This window comes from Chaetodon auriga, chromosome 16, assembly GCF_051107435.1.
Source record: "Chaetodon auriga isolate fChaAug3 chromosome 16, fChaAug3.hap1, whole genome shotgun sequence".
In the NCBI taxonomy this organism is placed as follows: Eukaryota; Metazoa; Chordata; class Actinopteri; order Chaetodontiformes; family Chaetodontidae; genus Chaetodon; species Chaetodon auriga.
The window spans coordinates 13,735,341-13,754,216 of NC_135089.1; the positions used below are offsets into that span (position 1 = coordinate 13,735,341).

Sequence of the window (18,876 nt, forward strand, 5' to 3'; positions counted from 1 at the left end):
TGACACAAACAAAAGCTATATTAGATTCAGATCAGTGTAGATCTTCACCTGCCCAGCAGAGAGTTAAAAGCAGCAGTCCTGTCCTATAGTCCATCATGTTAAACTGTGTGTCCACTGTTCTCTGTCCTCCTCTCTGCAGTCAGATAAGTAGAGGTGGAAGACATGTGAGTTTTGCATTGACTCCTCCTCACAGGGAGGAAACAGCTCGACTGGAGATTTTTAATGAAACTGCAGAATTCATGTCCAAGAGTCAGTCCTCCAAATCAGCTGTTTTCATGTTTGTCTTACATGTTTTATTTTGTGTAAATCTTAGTATCAGCTTCAACATCACCACCACATTAAAGCATATTGGCCAGCAGATGAGAGCATACTATAGTTTAAATTGTCCTCTGTGAATCATTTGCACCTCCCTGAACATTTGCGTTTTTGGGTTCGAGAGTGTACAACATGTTAATGTATCTCTAATTTGTCTTATTTGAATTATAATTCTTTGTTTCACTCCAGCCTGTTTAGCACAGCCTCAAGACTTTGACACTCTGCATTTCACTGCACATCTTGTTTGAGCTTCAACCATCAAAACTTTTTAATCTTGAATCTTGAGATATTTTAACTGAAAAACATTTCTAAAATAAATGAATGTCATTAGTGTTTGAGTCGATGCCCAGAAAGTTTGTCTTCTGAGAGTCTTAAAATCTTAAAGGGGCAGCTGACAGGTTTATTTTCATGGCCAAATTATTTGTTTATGTGTATTTGTTCATGCCTTTGAATGAAAATGGGTTCTGTTTATCTTAGTTTCCCTTTAGATGAAAGTCTTTTCACATCCACATAATTTAACAACTTCTCAGCATCATAATACACAGATATAAAATGTTAAAATAGATCATATCCTTCAGCTTAGAGAAAGTCAAACTTCTTAAACTCTTTTCAGCTTCACATCAAATACATTTAACAATTCAACAACTTCTCTGTTAAGGAGGTAACTGGCCACACACACTCTACTCAATACTTTATTTATATTAACATAGAATGTGTGTGTGGTTGAGTCTCATGGTTGCTGTGTTTTTGTGCAGGTCTGTTGGTGGTTTGTATCACTGTGGAGCTTCGTACACAGTAATAAACAGCTGTGTCCTCAGGCAGCTGATTCTGTCCTGCTAATGTCACTGAGCTAGTAGAAGTGTGTGTGTAATAAAGGAACTTGTTCTTCAGAGCATTATTTTGGTTAAAGCCTCCTCCACCCCACCGATGCAAAATCCAGTCCATTGGTTTTCCTTCACGCTGTCTGATCTGAGACCTGACAGGTGATGGTCAAAGACTGTCCAGGCTGCACAACCATTGAGTCTGGCTGGATGAGATCAATACTGTTCACACCTGTGGAAACAGAAATCAACATTATCTCCATCATTCATCTGACTGTTCACTGTTTCTAATGTGTTCATTAGAGTGAATCCACTGAAAGCTCCTCACAGGATCCAGCTGCCAGCAGCAGCATCAGAGCTGCAGAGAACATGGTTGACGTTGAAGGTGATCTGATGTGAGCTCTTCTGTCCTCTCACTGACACACAAACACACACACACTTCACTTCTTTATGAGGCAACACATGAGGAGGCTCATTTACATACTGATGACAGTAAATCAGGTGACTAAAGGATATTCAAATTAATCAATACGAAGACAAATTTTCATCTTTTTCTCTTCATCTCACAAACAGAAGGTGGATTTTGAATCTCTGACAAACACACTTAAGATTTTTATTAAAAGCACCATTTTTTGTAGTTTGACACCATGAAGTTGGATAAAGACTCCTGATTCACTGACTAATGCAGTTAAGATTCAGATGATCAGTTTTAAATCTTACTTACAAGATAGAGACTACTTTGTGTCAATTGGTGAGCATGTGTCTGAACGACAAAAGATGATGTGTGGGGTGCCACAAGGGTCCATTCTCGGACCACTTCTTTTCAATATCTACATGTTGCCCCTAGCTCAGATTATGGAGCCACATAATATTTCTTATCATACTTATGCAGATGATACACAACTTTATATTTCTGTGTCATCACATGACCACAGTCCCTTACTTTCACTGAGTGAGTGTCTTCATCAAATCAATGAGTGGATGTGCCAGAATTTTCTTCAGCTTAATGCAGATAAGACAGAAGTGATTGTATTTGGCCCCAAAAATGAAAGGTCAAAGATCAGTGCTCACCTTAATTCCATGTCACTGACAACAACAGATAAAGCCAGAAATCTTGGTGTAATTATTGATTCTGACCTGAATTTTAACAGCCAGTTAAAGCTCATTACCAAATCAGCCTACTATCACCTGAAAAATATAACCAGAATTAAGGGATGTCTGTCCAAAGAACACATGGAAAAACTGGTTCATGCATTTATTTTCAGTAGGTTGGACTATTGCAATGGAGTCTTTACTGGCCTAAACAAAAAATCAATTAGGCAACTACAGCTGATTCCATATGCTGCTGCACGAGTCCTTACAAACACCAGAAAAATGGACCATGTTACACCAGTCCTCAGATCACTATATTGGCTTCCTGTGAGTCAAAGAATAGACTTTAAAATCTTACTGTTGGTCTACAAAGCATTAAATGGTCTAGGACCGAAATATATTGTAGATTTATTAACTCCACATGAAGTATCCAGACCTCTCAGGACATCAGGGACAGGTGTATTGTGTTCCCAGAATGAGAACCAAACAAAGTGAAGCAGCTTTCAGTTATTATGCTCCTCACCTGTGGAACAATCTCCCTGCACACCTGAGGTCTGCACCAACTGTCAGCTCATTTAAATCAGGGTTGAAAACATTATTATTTGCTACAGCTTTTACTTAAAGTAATCATTTTAAATGCTAAATTATTGTCTTAAATGCTAAATTATTGTCTTTCACTGGATTCTGTTTTTAACGTTCCTTTAATTGTATTTTATTTTTATTTTTCTATTCTCTTCTAATCTCTTTCTTTCTTCCTTTCTTTGAAATGTATGATTTTAATGTATTTTTATTCTTCTGTAAAGCACTTTGAATTGCCTGGTGTATGAATTGTGCTATACAAATAAATTTGCTTTGCCTTGCCTTACCTAAAGTGACGTGCCGTCAACTCCACTGACGGCCTGATGTCAAGTTTTTATAGCTGTTACGTTTCCCCAGAAAAGGAAAACTGAAGGACATGGGTCGCAAGAGGGAAACTAACAAAGACAGCACATAACCATGTCAAAAAATATGTGGACAGAAATATGAGCCCCTTGAATTCTAAAAGGCAGTGGGATTAACAATCCTTTTAGCTACCCACTGATTCTACCAAAATGATAGTTAAACAAAAGAAAATGGGCTCAAAATGGAACAAAAGTGGGAGTCACTAGATAGAGGATAAGGGTGGACTCGAAAACACTCTTCAAAATAAACAGTCAAACTCATTCAGACTAAATTAAAACACAGAGAAACAACTGAAGGTGTTGTTTCTCCAGAGTCACAGAGCCAACCTGAGGCAGTGAAACCCAGCCTCCTTATGTAGCCTCCCAGTTATGCTGATTGGGATCAGCATCACCTGAGGGTTAAGATCACAGGTGCACTCACTCGGTCCTGATGAGCATGAGGCCTGTGACCTGGATCTTCCATAACAATAGCTGAGTAACAAGGAAGCTGACTGAGTTTGCATAGAATCAAACATGTGAAGCATCGATGTTGGTGTGACTGGAGCCAATAGAAGAGTCTGTTGACTGTTGTCATATCTGCAGAGTGAAAACATGCCTGGAAATCACCTCTGCTTTACATCTGATATTTGAATTTCATCACACACTCAACTGTTAACTTTGAAAATGTGCCTGAATTTACAGAAAAGAAACAACTATTAACTTTGCTTTTACTGTAAACTATTAATGCCTAAATGTGATTATTGACAACAATTCAATATTAAAACATGATGAAAACATGAACATTTATTTACTCAGTTATTTGCTCACTTCCTGTACTTCCTTCCTGTATTTGCTGCAGACAGAAATACAGTGACAGCAGCCAGGATGATGTAAACAGTCTGAAACCTTCAGTCTGATGCTGCTGGTTTGCATGAAAGACTGGTTTCAGATGTTTGAAACAACAAACCAAAGCTTCAGGCTTCTTCATCAAATGTATAATTTAAAATAATATGAATAATAGTGTGGTTTATAGTTTTTTATGTTTTGCAATCAATTATTATTTCCAAATAAAAATAAATGTTCTTAAACTGAAACACTTTAACAAATAACAGAACAAGATAATTCTAACTCATGGACAGATGTGGCTGCTCTTTCTTTATGTTAAGGTACAAATAACTTCTTGTCTGTTTTATTGTGTCAAATTGTCAATATTCTCTCTACATCTTGAGATTTTCAAACATTGTAAATATTGTGTGCGTTAATTTCGAGAAATGTTTCGTTTTTTGCAGTTCAATTTCACTAACCCAATACTTGTCTTTAGCTCTTAAATGAATAACTGATCTGGAAGTAATAGTATATATATACAGTATATATATGTGTGTGTGTGTGTGTGTGTGTGTGTGTGTGTATACATGTATATTTATACACACACACACACACACACACACACACACACACACACACACACACATATATGAAATCTGAAATAAGATAGACTCGAAAAATACTTCATGCTTGGGCTCCACCAGCCTGAAAGATGAGTACTGCAGGTTTTTGTACAGCTGCTCAACCAACTCCAGTCACTGTGGCTCTCGAGCACAATAATAAACAGCAGAATCTTCAGTCTTCAGACTGTTCATCTGCAGATACACCTGCTGTCTGCTGTTGTCTCTGGAGATGGTAAACCGGCCTTTCACTGACTCAGGGTAGTATTTCTCACTACCAGCCCAATAACTGATATAAGCAACCCACTCCAGTCCTTTTCCAGGAGCCTGTCTGATCCAGGCCATCCAGTAGTCGCCGAATGTGAATCCAGAGGCTGTACAGGTCAATCTGTGAGATTCTCCAGGCCTTTTATCCACTGCTTCAGATTCTGTCAGAGTCTGACCATCAACACCTGTCAAGAGGAATAAAAACATCAAGTGAAATAAGCTGATGACACAAATAAAAGCTATATTAGATTAAGATCAGTGTAGATCTTCACCTGCCCAGCAGAGAGTTAAAAGCAGCAGTCCTGTCCTATAGTCCATCATGTTAAACTGTGTGTCCACTGTTCTCTGTCCTCCTCTCTGCAGTCAGATAAGTAGAGGTGGAAGACATGTGAGTTTTGCATTGACTCCTCCTCACAGGGAGGAAACAGCTGGACTGGAGATTTTTAATGAAACTGGAGAATTCATGTCCAAGAGTCAGTCCTCCAAATCAGCTGTTTTCATGTTTGTCTGACATGTTTTATTTTGTGTAAATATTAGTATCAGCTTCAACATCACCACCACATTAAAGCATATTGGCAAGCAGATGAGAGCATACAATAGTTTAAATTGTCCTCTGTGAATCATTTGCACCTCCCTGAACATTTGCATTTTGGGGTTATAGAGTGAACAACATGTTATTGTATCTCTTTTTTGTCTTATTTTAATTATTATTCTTTGTTTTCACTCCAGCCTGCACAGCCTCAAGACTTTGACACTCTGCATTTCACAGCACATCTTGTTTGAGCTTCAAACATTCAAACTTTTTAATCTTCAATCCGTTGAGATATTTTAAATGAAAAATGAATGTCATTAGTGTTTGAGTGGAGGCCCAGAAAGTTTGTCTTCTGAGAGTCTTAAAATCTTAAAGGGGCAGCTGACAGGTTTATTTTCATGGCCAAATTATTTGTTTATGTGTATTTGTTCATGCCTTTGAATGAAAATGGGTTCTGTTTATCTTAGTTTCCCTTTAGATGAAACAGTGTTTTCACATCCTCATAATTTACCAACTTCTCAGCATCATAATACACAGATATAAAATGTTCAAATAAATCATGTCCTTCAGCTTAGAGAAAGTCAAACTTCTTAAACTTTTTTTCAGCTTCACATCAAATACATTTAACAATTCAACAACTTCTCTGTTAAGGAGGTAACTGGCCACACACACTCTACTCAATACTTTATTTATATTAACTTAGAATGTGTGTGTGGTTGAGTCTCATGGTTGCTGTGTTTTTGTGCAGGTCTGTTGGTGGTTTGTATCACTGTGGAGCTTCGTACACAGTAATAAACAGCTGTGTCCTCAGGCTGCAGATTCTGTCCTGCTAATGTCACTGAGCTAGTAGAAGTGTGTGTGTAATAAAGGAACTTGTTCTTCAGAGCATTATTTTGGTAAAAGTCTCCTCCACCCCACCGATGCAAAATCCAGTCCATTGGTTTTCCTTCACGCTGTCTGATCCAACCTGTTGCATAGTTGTCATCAGTCAAAGAATAACCAGAGACCTGACAGGTGATGGTCAAAGACTGTCCAGGCTGCACAACCATTGAGTCTGGCTGGATGAGATCAATACTGTTCACACCTGTGGAAACAGAAATCAACATTATCTCCATCATTCATCTGACTGTTCACTGTTTCTAATGTGTTCATTAGAGTGAATCCACTGAAAGCTCCTCACAGGATCCAGCTGCCAGCAGCAGCATCAGAGCTGCAGAGAACATGGTTGATGTTGAAGGTGATCTGATGTGAGCTCTTCTGTCCTCTCACTGACACACAAACACACACACACACACACTTCACTTCTTTATGAGGCAACACATGAGGAGGCTCATTTACATACTGATGACAGTAAATCAGGCGACTTAAGTATATTCAAATTAATCAATACGAAGATAAATTTTCATCTTTTTCTCTTCATCTCACAAATCGAAGGTGGAATTTGAATCTCTGATAAGCACACTTAAGATTTTTATTAAAAGCACCATTTTTTGTAGTTTGACACCATGAAGTTGGATAAAGACTCCTGATTCACTGACTAATGCAGTTAAGATTCAGATAATCAGTTTTATATTTCTCCATAAGGATGTTATGGAAAGAAACTGACTTTCAGAGGCTTCATGTCTTGTTTGATGACGAGCATTTAAAGCTAAGATGTCAACTGAACTCATTTTATGGACAGAAAGGGTTAGTGTTTAATGTTCAATAATGTCAAGAAGTGTCATTCATTTTTTACTGTGGGAAAACAATGAACCAATGATGATGACATTCAAGTTTTTAAGGTGATGCTGTTGAATTAAATGAAGAATTTTTCCAGAAAAATCAATATTCTGACTCTTGACTGTAACAGTGAACTGGTGTAGAAATCATTAGTGGTCTGAGGGCTCCTCCTCTGGTGGCTTCATGTTACAAGTGTTCAGGCACTGAGGGGTTTTTGTTCAGCTCTGCTGATGGTTTGTGTTATTGTGGATCTCTGGCACAGTAATACACAGCAGTGTCTTCAGGCTGCACATTCTGTCCGTTAACAGTCACTGTCTTACTGGAGGAGTCTAAGCTGACACTGAACTTGTTCTTTAATGAATCTTTGACATCTGTGTCATGACTCATCCACTCCAGTCCTTTCCCTGCGGGCTGTCTGATCCAATCTGTGTAGTAGCTGCTAACAGAATAAGAGACCTGACAAGTGATGGTCAGACGTTGACCTGGCTGCACAGTCACAGAGGCTGGTTGTGTCAACTGTTCACACTTCACACCTGTTGAAAAAAGAAAATGTTTTGGAACAAATGATCAAGTTATACTGCAAAAGAAGAACTGCTGACTTTGACAAATCCAGAGAGACTCACATCCAGCTGCCAACAGCAGCAGCAGAGCTACAGAAAACATGCTTGATGTTGAAAGTGACGTGCTGTCAACTCCACTGACAGCCTGATGTCAAGTTTTTATAGCTGAGTAACAAGGAAGCTGACTGAGTTTGCATAGAATCAAACATGTGAAGCATCAATGTTGGTGTGACTGGAGCCAATAGAAGAGTCTGTTGACTGTTGTTATATCTGCAGAGTGAAAACATGCCTGGAAATCACCTCTGCTTTACATCTGATATTTGAATTTCATCACACACTCAACTGTTAACTTTGCTTTTACTGCAAACTATTAATGCCTAAATGTGATTATTGACAACAATTCAATATTAAAACATGATATAAATTCTAGTAGAATTGCAAACAATGATAAGGATCATTATTACTATTCTTAAAGTGAATACGAACATGAATCATGGACAATGGAAAACATATTCATTAAAATCAGCTTTGCAATAACAATGATGATGTGCAGCCATGGAAACAAAAGGAGCAACCACCAAGAATGTAGCTTTCTATGAGTCATGTTTACAGTGTGTTTAGCTTGTTTTCAAGTCATTAAAACACAATTTAAATATGATGTGAGCTGTTTTCCTGACAATTGATTTACTGTCAGCACCTCCTTCATCACATTCATGATTCACTTCAAACATATGAGCACAGCTTTGTTGTAAGTGCAACATTTGCTTATTTATTCAGTTATTTGCTCACTTCCTGTACTTCCTTCCTGTATTTGCTGCAGACAGAAATACAGTGACAGCAGCCAGGATCATGTAAACAGTCTGAAAACTTCAGTCTGATGCTGCTGGTTTGCATAAAAGACTTTTAATGGTTTCAGTTTTTGCAGATGTTTGAAACAATAGACACAAGATTCATGCTTCTTCATCAAATATCATCCAGTCTGGTTTATATTTTTATTTATTTATTTATTTATTTATTTATTTAAAATAACTACTATTTCCAAATAAAAATAAAATGTTCTTAAACTGAAACACTGTAACAAATAACAGAACAAGATAATTCCAACTCATGGACAGATGTGGCTGCTCTTTCTTTATGTTCAGGTACAAATAACTTTATTGACTCTTTTATCGTGTCAAACATTGTAAATATTGTGTGCCTTAATTTCGAGAAATGTTTCATTTTTTGTCTTTCAATTTCACGATCCCAATACTTGTCTTTAGCTCCTTTTATGGATAACTGATATATATATATATATATATCTCTGAAATAAAATATATTCAAAAAATACTTCATGCTTGGGTTCCACCAGCCTGAAAGATGAGTACTGGAGGTTTTTGTACAGCTGCTCAACCAACTCCAGTCACTGTGAGTCTCGAGCACAATAATAAACAGCAGAATCTTCAGTCTTCAGACTGTTCATCTGCAGATACACCTGCTGTCTGCTGTCGTCTCTGGAGATGGTAAACCGGCCTTTCACTGACTCTGAGTAGTATTTGCTGCTACCACCACCACTACTGATAGTAGCAACCCACTCCAGTCCTTTTCCAGGAGCCTGTCTGATCCAGTACATCCAGTAGTTGCTGAACGTGAATCCAGAGGCTGTACAGGTCAATCTGTGAGATTCTCCAGGCCTTTTATCCACTGCTTCAGATTGTGTCAGAGTCACACCATCAACACCTGTCAAGAGGAATAAAAACATCAAGTGAAATAAGCTGATGACACAAATAAAAGCTACATTAGATTCAGATCAGTGTAGATCTTCACCTGCCCAGCAGAGAGTTAAAAGCAGCAGTCCTGTCCTATAGTCCATCATGTTAAACTGTGTGTCCACTGTTCTCTGTCCTCCTCTCTGCAGTCAGATAAGTAGAGGTGGAAGACATGTGAGTTTTGCATTGACTCCTCCTCACAGTGTGGAACTGGATTTGACTTGGATCTCAGTTACTGTTTGATGAAAGTGCAGAATGAATGTTTACTGTACATCAGTCATTCCTCCAAGAGTCCCTCTGACATGTTTCAGTATAATTTGTGCAATTTGTGACATCAGGATAAAGAAAACCTCAGTTGGAATAAAAGTGAAGAAAACTGGAGAAGATTAATTAAGCTTTAAAAACAAAGGCACTAAAAACACGTCAGCCCTCAGGACATGAGCACCATAAATATGCTTGTTTTTCCATGAATAAAGATAAATTGTGCAGTCAGACATATAAACTCTGTCACCTCAAACGGCACCCTGTAATAATAGAAGAAGAAGAAGAAGAAGAAGAAGAACTGCATTTATACTATCTCTCCTGTGTGTTTTCATAATCATCCTCTCCTGCCAACTGTCTCACTTGCTAGTAGCCTCTCTCAAAATCACAACTGAATCATGAGTGATGTGTTCAGATCCTTCAAGGAATAGTTGTTTCAACTAAGAGCTGAATTTATTTGCCCCTTTGTGCTTTTAAACCAGCATTTCATTTTCAACCAGGTATCTGGCTCTGACTGCCTCATTGTCGTCACTTGATGTAGGAACAAGTGAACCCAATCCTTGCTCTGATGTTTTAAAACAAGTGGTTGCCTTGTGGTGATTTTTGGATTCACTGTCTGTCACCTTGTCTAAATGTAAGGGGGATGTGGACAGTGGTGAGGGTGGTGGGACTGTCCAGGGCAGGGTCCCTTCAAATTTCCATTATTTTCAAATCCCAGTGATGACAAATATGAACTCATCCTCACAGGCAGCACAGAGTTTGGCTTTTTGTTTGTCGGCTTTGAGAAACAATAATGTAGGAGTTATGACAACCAAATAAATGCGATTCAGGCAAATTTGAATCTGAAACTGAATTGCATGAATTACATGAAACTGACATGAATTTTGTCTTTAAAGTTTCTGCAAAGTGATTTTCTGGAAATATGTTAACTTCTCTCACAGAATGAGAAAGTTATGAATTTGAGATCAGTCCAAAAAAATGTGATTCCTTCAATGTCTTGCTCTATATTATCATTTAAATCAAGAATCAATTTCATATTGTTTCCACATTTTACTGCAATTTTGACTAAATTCAAAGAATGTGTTTTTCAATGAGCTGGTCTGAAATCAGTTGTGCTGTGAGGGCTCCTCCTCTGGTGGCTTCATGAAACTTGAAACTTGATGTGCTGTGAACTCCACTGAGATCAATGAAGATCAATGTGAACAGCAGATCTGAGTGTCTCCTTTCAGCAACAGAGGAGAGAGAAACTTGACACTGACTGCCCTCTAGTGGTTTAATACAGGAAACTGCAACATTAGTTTTCACTCTCATATTACGACTCACTTTAGATTCCACATTATTTACCGACATTATTAGTCTTAATTTGTGGAAATGTTTTGTATTTGTAGGAGTTTCATTTCAGCAGATTGTTGTGCTGTCTTTGGCCATTTTATCAACAAGTGATCTTTTCTGTGCTTTTAATGTGTTTCATGTTTCGTAATAATATTTCCCAGCAATGGTTTTATTATACAAAGCATTGGCAAAGATTAATTTACTATTGAAAAACATATTTTGTTGTGTAAAATGTATAAAAAGCAATATAAAACAAAATATAAATAAGATAAAAATATTTTCTGCCTGGGCTCCACCAGCCTGAAAGATGAGTACTGTAGGTTTTTGTACAGCTGCTCAATCAACTCCAGTCACTGTGAGTCTCGAGCACAATAATAAACAGCAGAATCTTCAGTCTTCAGACTGTTCATCTGCAGATACACCTGCTGTCTGCTGTTGTCTCTGGAGATGGTAAACCGGCCTTTCACTGACTCAGAGTAGTAGATGTTGCTACTGCCACCGCTTATGTATGCGATCCACTCCAGTCCTTTTCCAGGAGCCTGTCTGACCCAGGCCATATAGTAGCTGCTGAATGTGAATCCAGAGGCTGTACAGGTCAATCTGTGAGACTCTCCAGGCCTTTTAACCACTGCTTCAGATTCTGTCAGAGTCTGACCATCAACACCTGTCAAGAGGAATAAAAACATCAAGTGAAATAAGCTGATGACACAAATAAAAGCTATATTAGATTCAGATCAGTGTAGATCTTCACCTGCCCAGCAGAGAGTTAAAAGCAGCAGTCCTGTCCTATAGTCCATCATGTTAAACTGTGTGTCCACTGTTCTCTGTCCTCCTCTCTGCAGTCAGATAAGTAGAGATGGAAGACATGTGAGTTTTGCATTGACTCCTCCTCACAGGGAGGAAACAGATGAACTGGAGATATTTAATGAAACTGGGGAATTCATGTCCAAGAGTCAGTCCTCCAAATCAACTGTTTTCATGTTTGTCTGACATGTTTTCATTTGTCTAAAACTTCTCTCAGAATTAAAAACACATCCACATTTACTCTCATCAGTGTATTTATAGGAGAGGAAAACTTTGTTTTGACCTCCTTCTGCAGGTTTAAAAAGGGATTCAGCATTCAGGACTCTGTCACACATAAAAGCATATTGGGCAGCAGATGAAAGCAAACAATAATATCAATAAAACAGTTATTCTACAAGAACAAAATACAAATCTCTATTTGTATTTTACTGTAGTTTGACTATTGAACATCAGCACAAAGTTGACTGAAGACTATTAATTTAGTTACTAATGCAGTTATGATTCAGACTCTTGTTTTAATAATGAATGAATGAGAAAATGACTGAAATAATTTTTTTTGTCATCACTTGAATTATTTTTAATTTAGCTGAGTCTTTTATTCAAGGTGACTTGTAAAAAGTGCATTCAACGATGAGGATACAACCCAAACCTTGTCAGATTTTCTGTGCCAAGCTGCAGTCTGAACAGACTTCAAGGTCATTTACTTAACTTTTAAGTTTCTGCTTTTAACATATTGATGCAACACCAACCAACTAAATGGTGGTGACCATCCTTTATTCAGACCTAAATGCTGGATAAAACTGCAGCATCAAAATCTGCAGAACTGGTTTTTAAAAAGTGGTATAAACTTCACAGCAACACCAGTATCTTCAATTTAAATATTTCGAAATATATTTTCTAAGTAGTTTCAAGTACATTTGACACTTGAAAAGCATTGAGGAACTCCGAAAAAATAAAGTTCAGTTTTGGCAAGAATCAGTCGACATGAGGGGTCAATGATGACAATGTAATGTTTTGTTATCATGTATTTACAATATATTTGTGGGGAGGCCAGGCTCCCTTTGGCCTCTCAGAGAAACCACCACTGTTCAGACACAGCACTGAAGTTGTTCTGGCTTCAGCTGACTGGAATCAGCTGCTTCATTCAGGCTCCTCAATCACTGACTTATTGAAAGCTGTGTGCTGATGAGCTGACTGTATTCATGCAGGTGTTCAGCGTGGACATTGTAAAAAAAAAAAAAAAAAACACATGCAAAAACAATGTTTCTATGTTTCTGCAAGATGCAAGTGAATTTATCTAAAGTTCATAAAATAAGACTTCAATATTCAGTCACTACTCACAGTTTTCATCACTGACAGTTAATCACACTCAGTATTGTGATGTCCTCAGTGGTGGAAAATAGAGGAAGTAGTTTTTGTACGACTCTCCTGTTATTATCTCTCACTGTGTGTCTTCTGGCACAGTAATACACAGCAGTGTCTTCAGGCTGCACATTCTGTCCATTTAGAGTGAATGTTTTACTGGAGGAGTCTAAGCTGACACTGAACTTGTTCTTCAGTGAATCTTTGACATCTGTGTCACTACTCATCCACTCCGGTCCTTTCCCTGCAGGCTGTCTGATCCAATCTGTGTAGTAGCTGCTAAGAGAATAAGAGACCTGACAGGTGATGGTCAGACGTTGACCTGGCTGCACAGTCACAGAGGCTGGCTGTGTCAACTCTTCACACTTCGCACCTGTTGAAAAAAGAAAATGTTTTGGAACAAATGATCAAGTTATACTGCAAAAGAAGAACTGCTGACTTTGACAAATCCAGAGAGACTCACATCCAGCTGCCAACAGCAGCAGCAGAGCTACAGAAAACATGCTTGATGTTGAAAGTGACGTGCTGTCAACTCCACTGACAGCCTGATGTCAAGTTTTTATAGCTGAGTAACAAGGAAGCTGACTGAGTTTGCATAGAATCAAACATGTGAAGCATCAATGTTGGTGTGACTGGAGCCAATAGAAGAGTCTGTTGACTGTTGTTATATCTGCAGAGTGAAAACATGCCTGGAAATCACCTCTGCTTTACATCTGATATTTGAATTTCATCACACACTCAACTGTGACACTTTGCTTTTACTGTAAACTACTAATGCCTAAATGTGACTATTGACAACAATTCAATATTAAAACATGATGAAAACATGAACATTTATTTACTCAGTTATTTGCTCACTTCCTTATTTCCTTCCTGTATTTGCTGCAGACGGAAATACAGTGACAGCAGCCAGGATCATGTAAATTTTCTGAAAACTTCAGTCTCATGCTGCTGGTTTGCATAAAAGACTTTAAATGGTTTCAGTGTTTGCAGACTGTAGAGGAGCAGCTCCTTCAGGCTTCCTCATGTTCATCTTGAGATCTACTTCCTGTCTGCTCAGATGAACTGACACTGACAGATGCAGCTGCACTCACTGCTGATGGTAAACACCTTATAGTCAAACTTGACTGTTGTTCAAAATGTTCTGAATCAAGTTAACACATGACTTTAGTTCAGGGTAGAAAAGGTTCAACTCTCACAATATCCAGTGTACATGAGCAGCAGGAGTATTAAGCTTCAGTTCAGTCCAGGGTTCAAGTGTCAGTCACTTCAGATCAATGAGAACAGCAGATCTGAGTGTCTCCTTTCAGCAACAGAGGAGAGAGAAACTTGACACTGACTGCCCTCTAGTGGTTTTATACGGGAAACTGCAACATTAGTTTTCACTCTCATATTATGACTCACTTTAGATTCCACATCATTTACAGACATTATTGAGACTTAATTTGTGGAAATGTTCTGGATTTGTGGTCAAATTTCAGCAGATTGTTGTGCTGTCTTTGGCCATTTGACCAACAAGTGATCTTTATTGTGTTTTTAATGTGTTTCATGTTTAGTAATAATATTTCTCACAACATTTTTATTGTATGACATATTGACAAAAATTCATTTGCTATTTAAAAACAATTTCTGTAATGTAAAATTTAGAAGAAGCAATAAGCATAAGACGAAATAAATACTAAATGAAATTTGGTGCAGAGGCTCCACCAGCCTGAAAGATGAGTACTGTAGGTTTTTGTACAGCTGCTCAACCAACTCCAGTCACTGTGAGTCTCGAGCACAATAATAAACAGCAGAATCTTCAGTCTTCAGACTGTTCATCTGCAGATACAGCTGCTGTCTGCTGTTGTCTCTGGAGATGGTAAACCGGCCTTTCACTGACTCAGGGTAGCGAGTGGTGCTACCACCACCACTACTGATAGTAGCAACCCACTCCAGTCCTTTTCCAGGAGCCTGTCTGACCCAGGCCATCCAGGAGCTGCTGAATGTGAATCCAGAGGCTGTACAGGTCAATCTGTGAGATTCTCCAGGCCTTTTAACCACTGCTTCAGATTCTGTCAGAGTCTGACCATCAACACCTGTCAAGAGGAATAAAAACATCAAGTGAAATAAGCTGATGACACAAATAAAAGCTATATTAGATTCAGATCAGTGTAGATCTTCACCTGCCCAGCAGAGAGTTAAAAGCAGCAGTCCTGTCCTATAGTCCATCATGTTAAACTGTGTGTCCACTGTTCTCTGTCCTCCTCTCTGCAGTCAGATAAGTAGAGGTGGAAGACATGTGAGTTTTGCATTGACTCCTCCTCACAGGGAGGAAACAGCAGGACTGGAGATATTTAATGAAACTGGGGAATTCATGTCCAAGAGTCAACCCTCAAAATCAGCTGTTTGTGTGACATGTTTTAATTTTTGTCAAATGTCTCAGTATTAAAAACACAACCACATTTATTCGAATAACACAACTGTTCATCATCATTCAGACTTCTGTCACATGAACATAAAAGGTTTATTGAAATGTGTTTACAATAATATAAATAATCTACAGTTTTATTATGATCACTCCGAGCACTAATGAAAACTGCTTTATTGTCATCTCACCTCATCAAACCATGAACCAATGTTTTGAACATATTTCAAGAGGATTTTGGATTGTTGACATTTCACCTTCCAAATCATAATATGGTCAAGCCAAACTTTCTGTCTGATCAATTGTTTTTCAGCTTGTTTCTCTTCTCAGACTAAATTAATGTAATTTTATTGACCATAATTGTGAATATGACACTTGTAATTCACTATTAGAATGAAGAATAAAATGAAGGATATATATTGTGCAGGCAGAGTGGGTGGGGGTTGTGCATCAGTGTGTGAATTTGCATTTTACCAGTGAGAAATTTTAGAGATACAGTGTTGAAACATAAAGACTGAGTCTGTGAGAAGAGGAGTAGTGCTGGACACTGACAGAGAGAGAGAGAGAGAGAGAGAGAGAGAGAGAGAGAGTTAAAAACAGACTGAGACACCAACAATCAAGGTGACACATGGAGACAAAGCTTTATTCCTGTCCACAGAGAGTTGTAGCTGCATTCCTTCATATTCAGATATAAATAAGTCTGGGGCCTGTTTTATTGCATCAAACTGTCAATTTTGTCCCCACATCATATCTCGATATTTCTCTGCAGTTAAAACTTGAAAATGATCCCTGAATTACTATTTTAATACACCTGAAAGATGAAAAAACTCTCTTTATACATTATTTGTGTCTTTACACAATATATGTAGACTTTAATTACATTAACTTTGAGAGCTCCTGCAGGCTTCCTGCTGTTCTTCTTCAGATGGATTGTTGTGTTCTGTTTGGTCCTTTTATCAGCAAGTGATCTTTATTGTGTTTTTTAGATGTTCAATATTCTGGAGTTTTCAGGAATTTAAAAAGGACATTTAATGTAAATATAGAATATAAAATTGTATGTAAAAATAAATATGAAGTTAAATAAATAAATAAATAAAAATTCATTATTGGGTTTATCGGGCCTAAAAGATGAGTGCTGTAGGTTTTTGTACAGCTGCTCAACCAACTCCAGTCACTGTGGCTCTCGAGCACAATAATAAACAGCAGAATCTTCAGTCTTCAGACTGTTCATCTGCAGATACACCTGCTGTCTGCTGTTGTCTCTGGAGATGGTAAACCGGCCTTTCACTGACTCAGAGTAGTAGATGCTACTACTGCCACCGCTGATGTATGCGATCCACTCCAGTCCTTTTCCAGGAGCTTGTCTGATCCAGCCCATAGCATAGCTGCTGAATGTGAATCCAGAGGCTGTACAGGTCAATCTGTGAGATTCTCCAGGCCTTTTAACCACTGCTTCAGATTCTGTCAGAGTCTGACCATCAACACCTGTCAAGAGGAATAAAAACATCAAGTCAAATAAGCTGATGACACAAATAAAAGCTATATTAGATTCAGATCAGTGTAGATCTTCACCTGCCCAGCAGAGAGTTAAAAGCAGCAGTCCTGTCCTATAGTCCATCATGTTAAACTGTGTGTCCACTGTTCTCTGTCCTCCTCTCTGCAGTCAGATAAGTAGAGGTGGAAGACATGTGAGTTTTGCATTGACTCCTCCTCACAGGGAAGAAACAGCTGGACTGGAGATATTTAATGAAACTGGGGAATTCATGTCCAAGAGTCAGTCCTCCAAATCAGCTGTTTGTATGTTTTCATTTGTCTGTATTTCCTGTCGGGATTAAAAACACATCCACATTTTTTCAAATAACAGAAAATTATTCTTTTATAGTTCAGACATCTAACGCATTAACATCCAAGCTGAATTTGAATGTGATGAATTCTAATTCATCTTGAATGTTTCGCATTTGTCAGATTGAGCATTATGTCCTGCACATGGGAGCATTAACAATAAGATGAATAATCCACACTTTTATTCTGATCACCATCATCGACAAACATTCATGGCAACTGCTCTCTTGTCATCTCACCACGTCAACAAATGAAAATGACGTTTTAAATATATTTTGGATGAGCGACATTTATGGGTTCTACTTGTGAACATGACATTGGCAATTTTGTATTGATTACTGATTTGACAATTGAAGGAAATCTGTTTATTACAGTGTCTGATGTAACATCATAAAGAGAATAAATATGCCCTCAGGAGTTTATCATAAAATTCATAGAAATCTAATGTGAATTTATCAAAGTGCTTCTGCAGGTGGTGAGTGAATCCAGATGTCAGTAAGATCATTGCTGTTTGTTGTCTGTGGAGGTTTTGGTGCAGCTGCTCCACTGTCTTCAGTCACTGTGTGTCGAGCACAGAAGTAAACAGCAGAATCTCCTTCTGTCAGGCTCTTGACCTCGAGGTACTGGGTGCTGCTGGACACATTCTCTTGTCAGAGTACTGTCTTTATTCATGTTCACACTGAGAACATGTGTGTGTGGTTGAGTCTCATGGTTGCTGTGTTTTTGTGCAGGTCTGTTGGTGGTTTGTATCACTGTGGAGCTTCGTACACAGTAATAAACAGCTGTGTCCTCAGGCTGCAGATTCTGTCCTGCTAATGTCACTGAGCTAGTAGAAGTGTGTGTGTAATAAAGGAACTTGTTCTTCAGAGCATTATTTTGGTGAAAGTCTCCTCCACCCCACTGATACAAATCCAGTCCATTGGTTTTCCTTCACGCTGTCTGATCCAACCTGTTGCATAGTTGTCATCAGTCAAAGAATAACCAGAGACCTGACAGGTGATGGTCAAAGACTGTCCAGGCTGCACAACCATTGAGTCTGGCTGGATGAGATCAATACTGTTCACACCTGTGGAAACAGAAATCAACATTATCTCCATCATTCATCTGACTGTTCACTGTTTCTAATGTGTTCATTAGAGTGAATCCACTGAAAGCTCCTCACAGGATCCAGCTGCCAGCAGCAGCGTCAGAGCTGCAGAGAACATGGTTGATGTTGAAGGTGATCTGATGGAGCTTCTCTTCTTCTGCTGCAACTGACAGCATGATATCAAGTCTTTATAGCAGACTGTGACTGTGAGGAAGTTCAATTTGCATAGAGGAGAACACTGACAGGCGGTAAAAGAAGGATGAACTGGAACGAGTAGTCATACCTTTGAATTGTGTTATCAGCATTTTCTTTGACACACATGAAATTTAATGTATTTATTACTGAAAACAGAACTTAATGTA

At 38.3% G+C, this 18,876-nt stretch overlaps 1 pseudogene; it reads right to left on the reverse strand.

Annotated features, from left to right (window-relative positions):
* LOC143333870 (uncharacterized) overlaps positions 1-18,632 on the reverse strand; it is a 28,662-nt pseudogene extending 10,030 nt beyond the window's left edge.
* Positions 18,633-18,876: the final 244 nt, after the last annotated feature.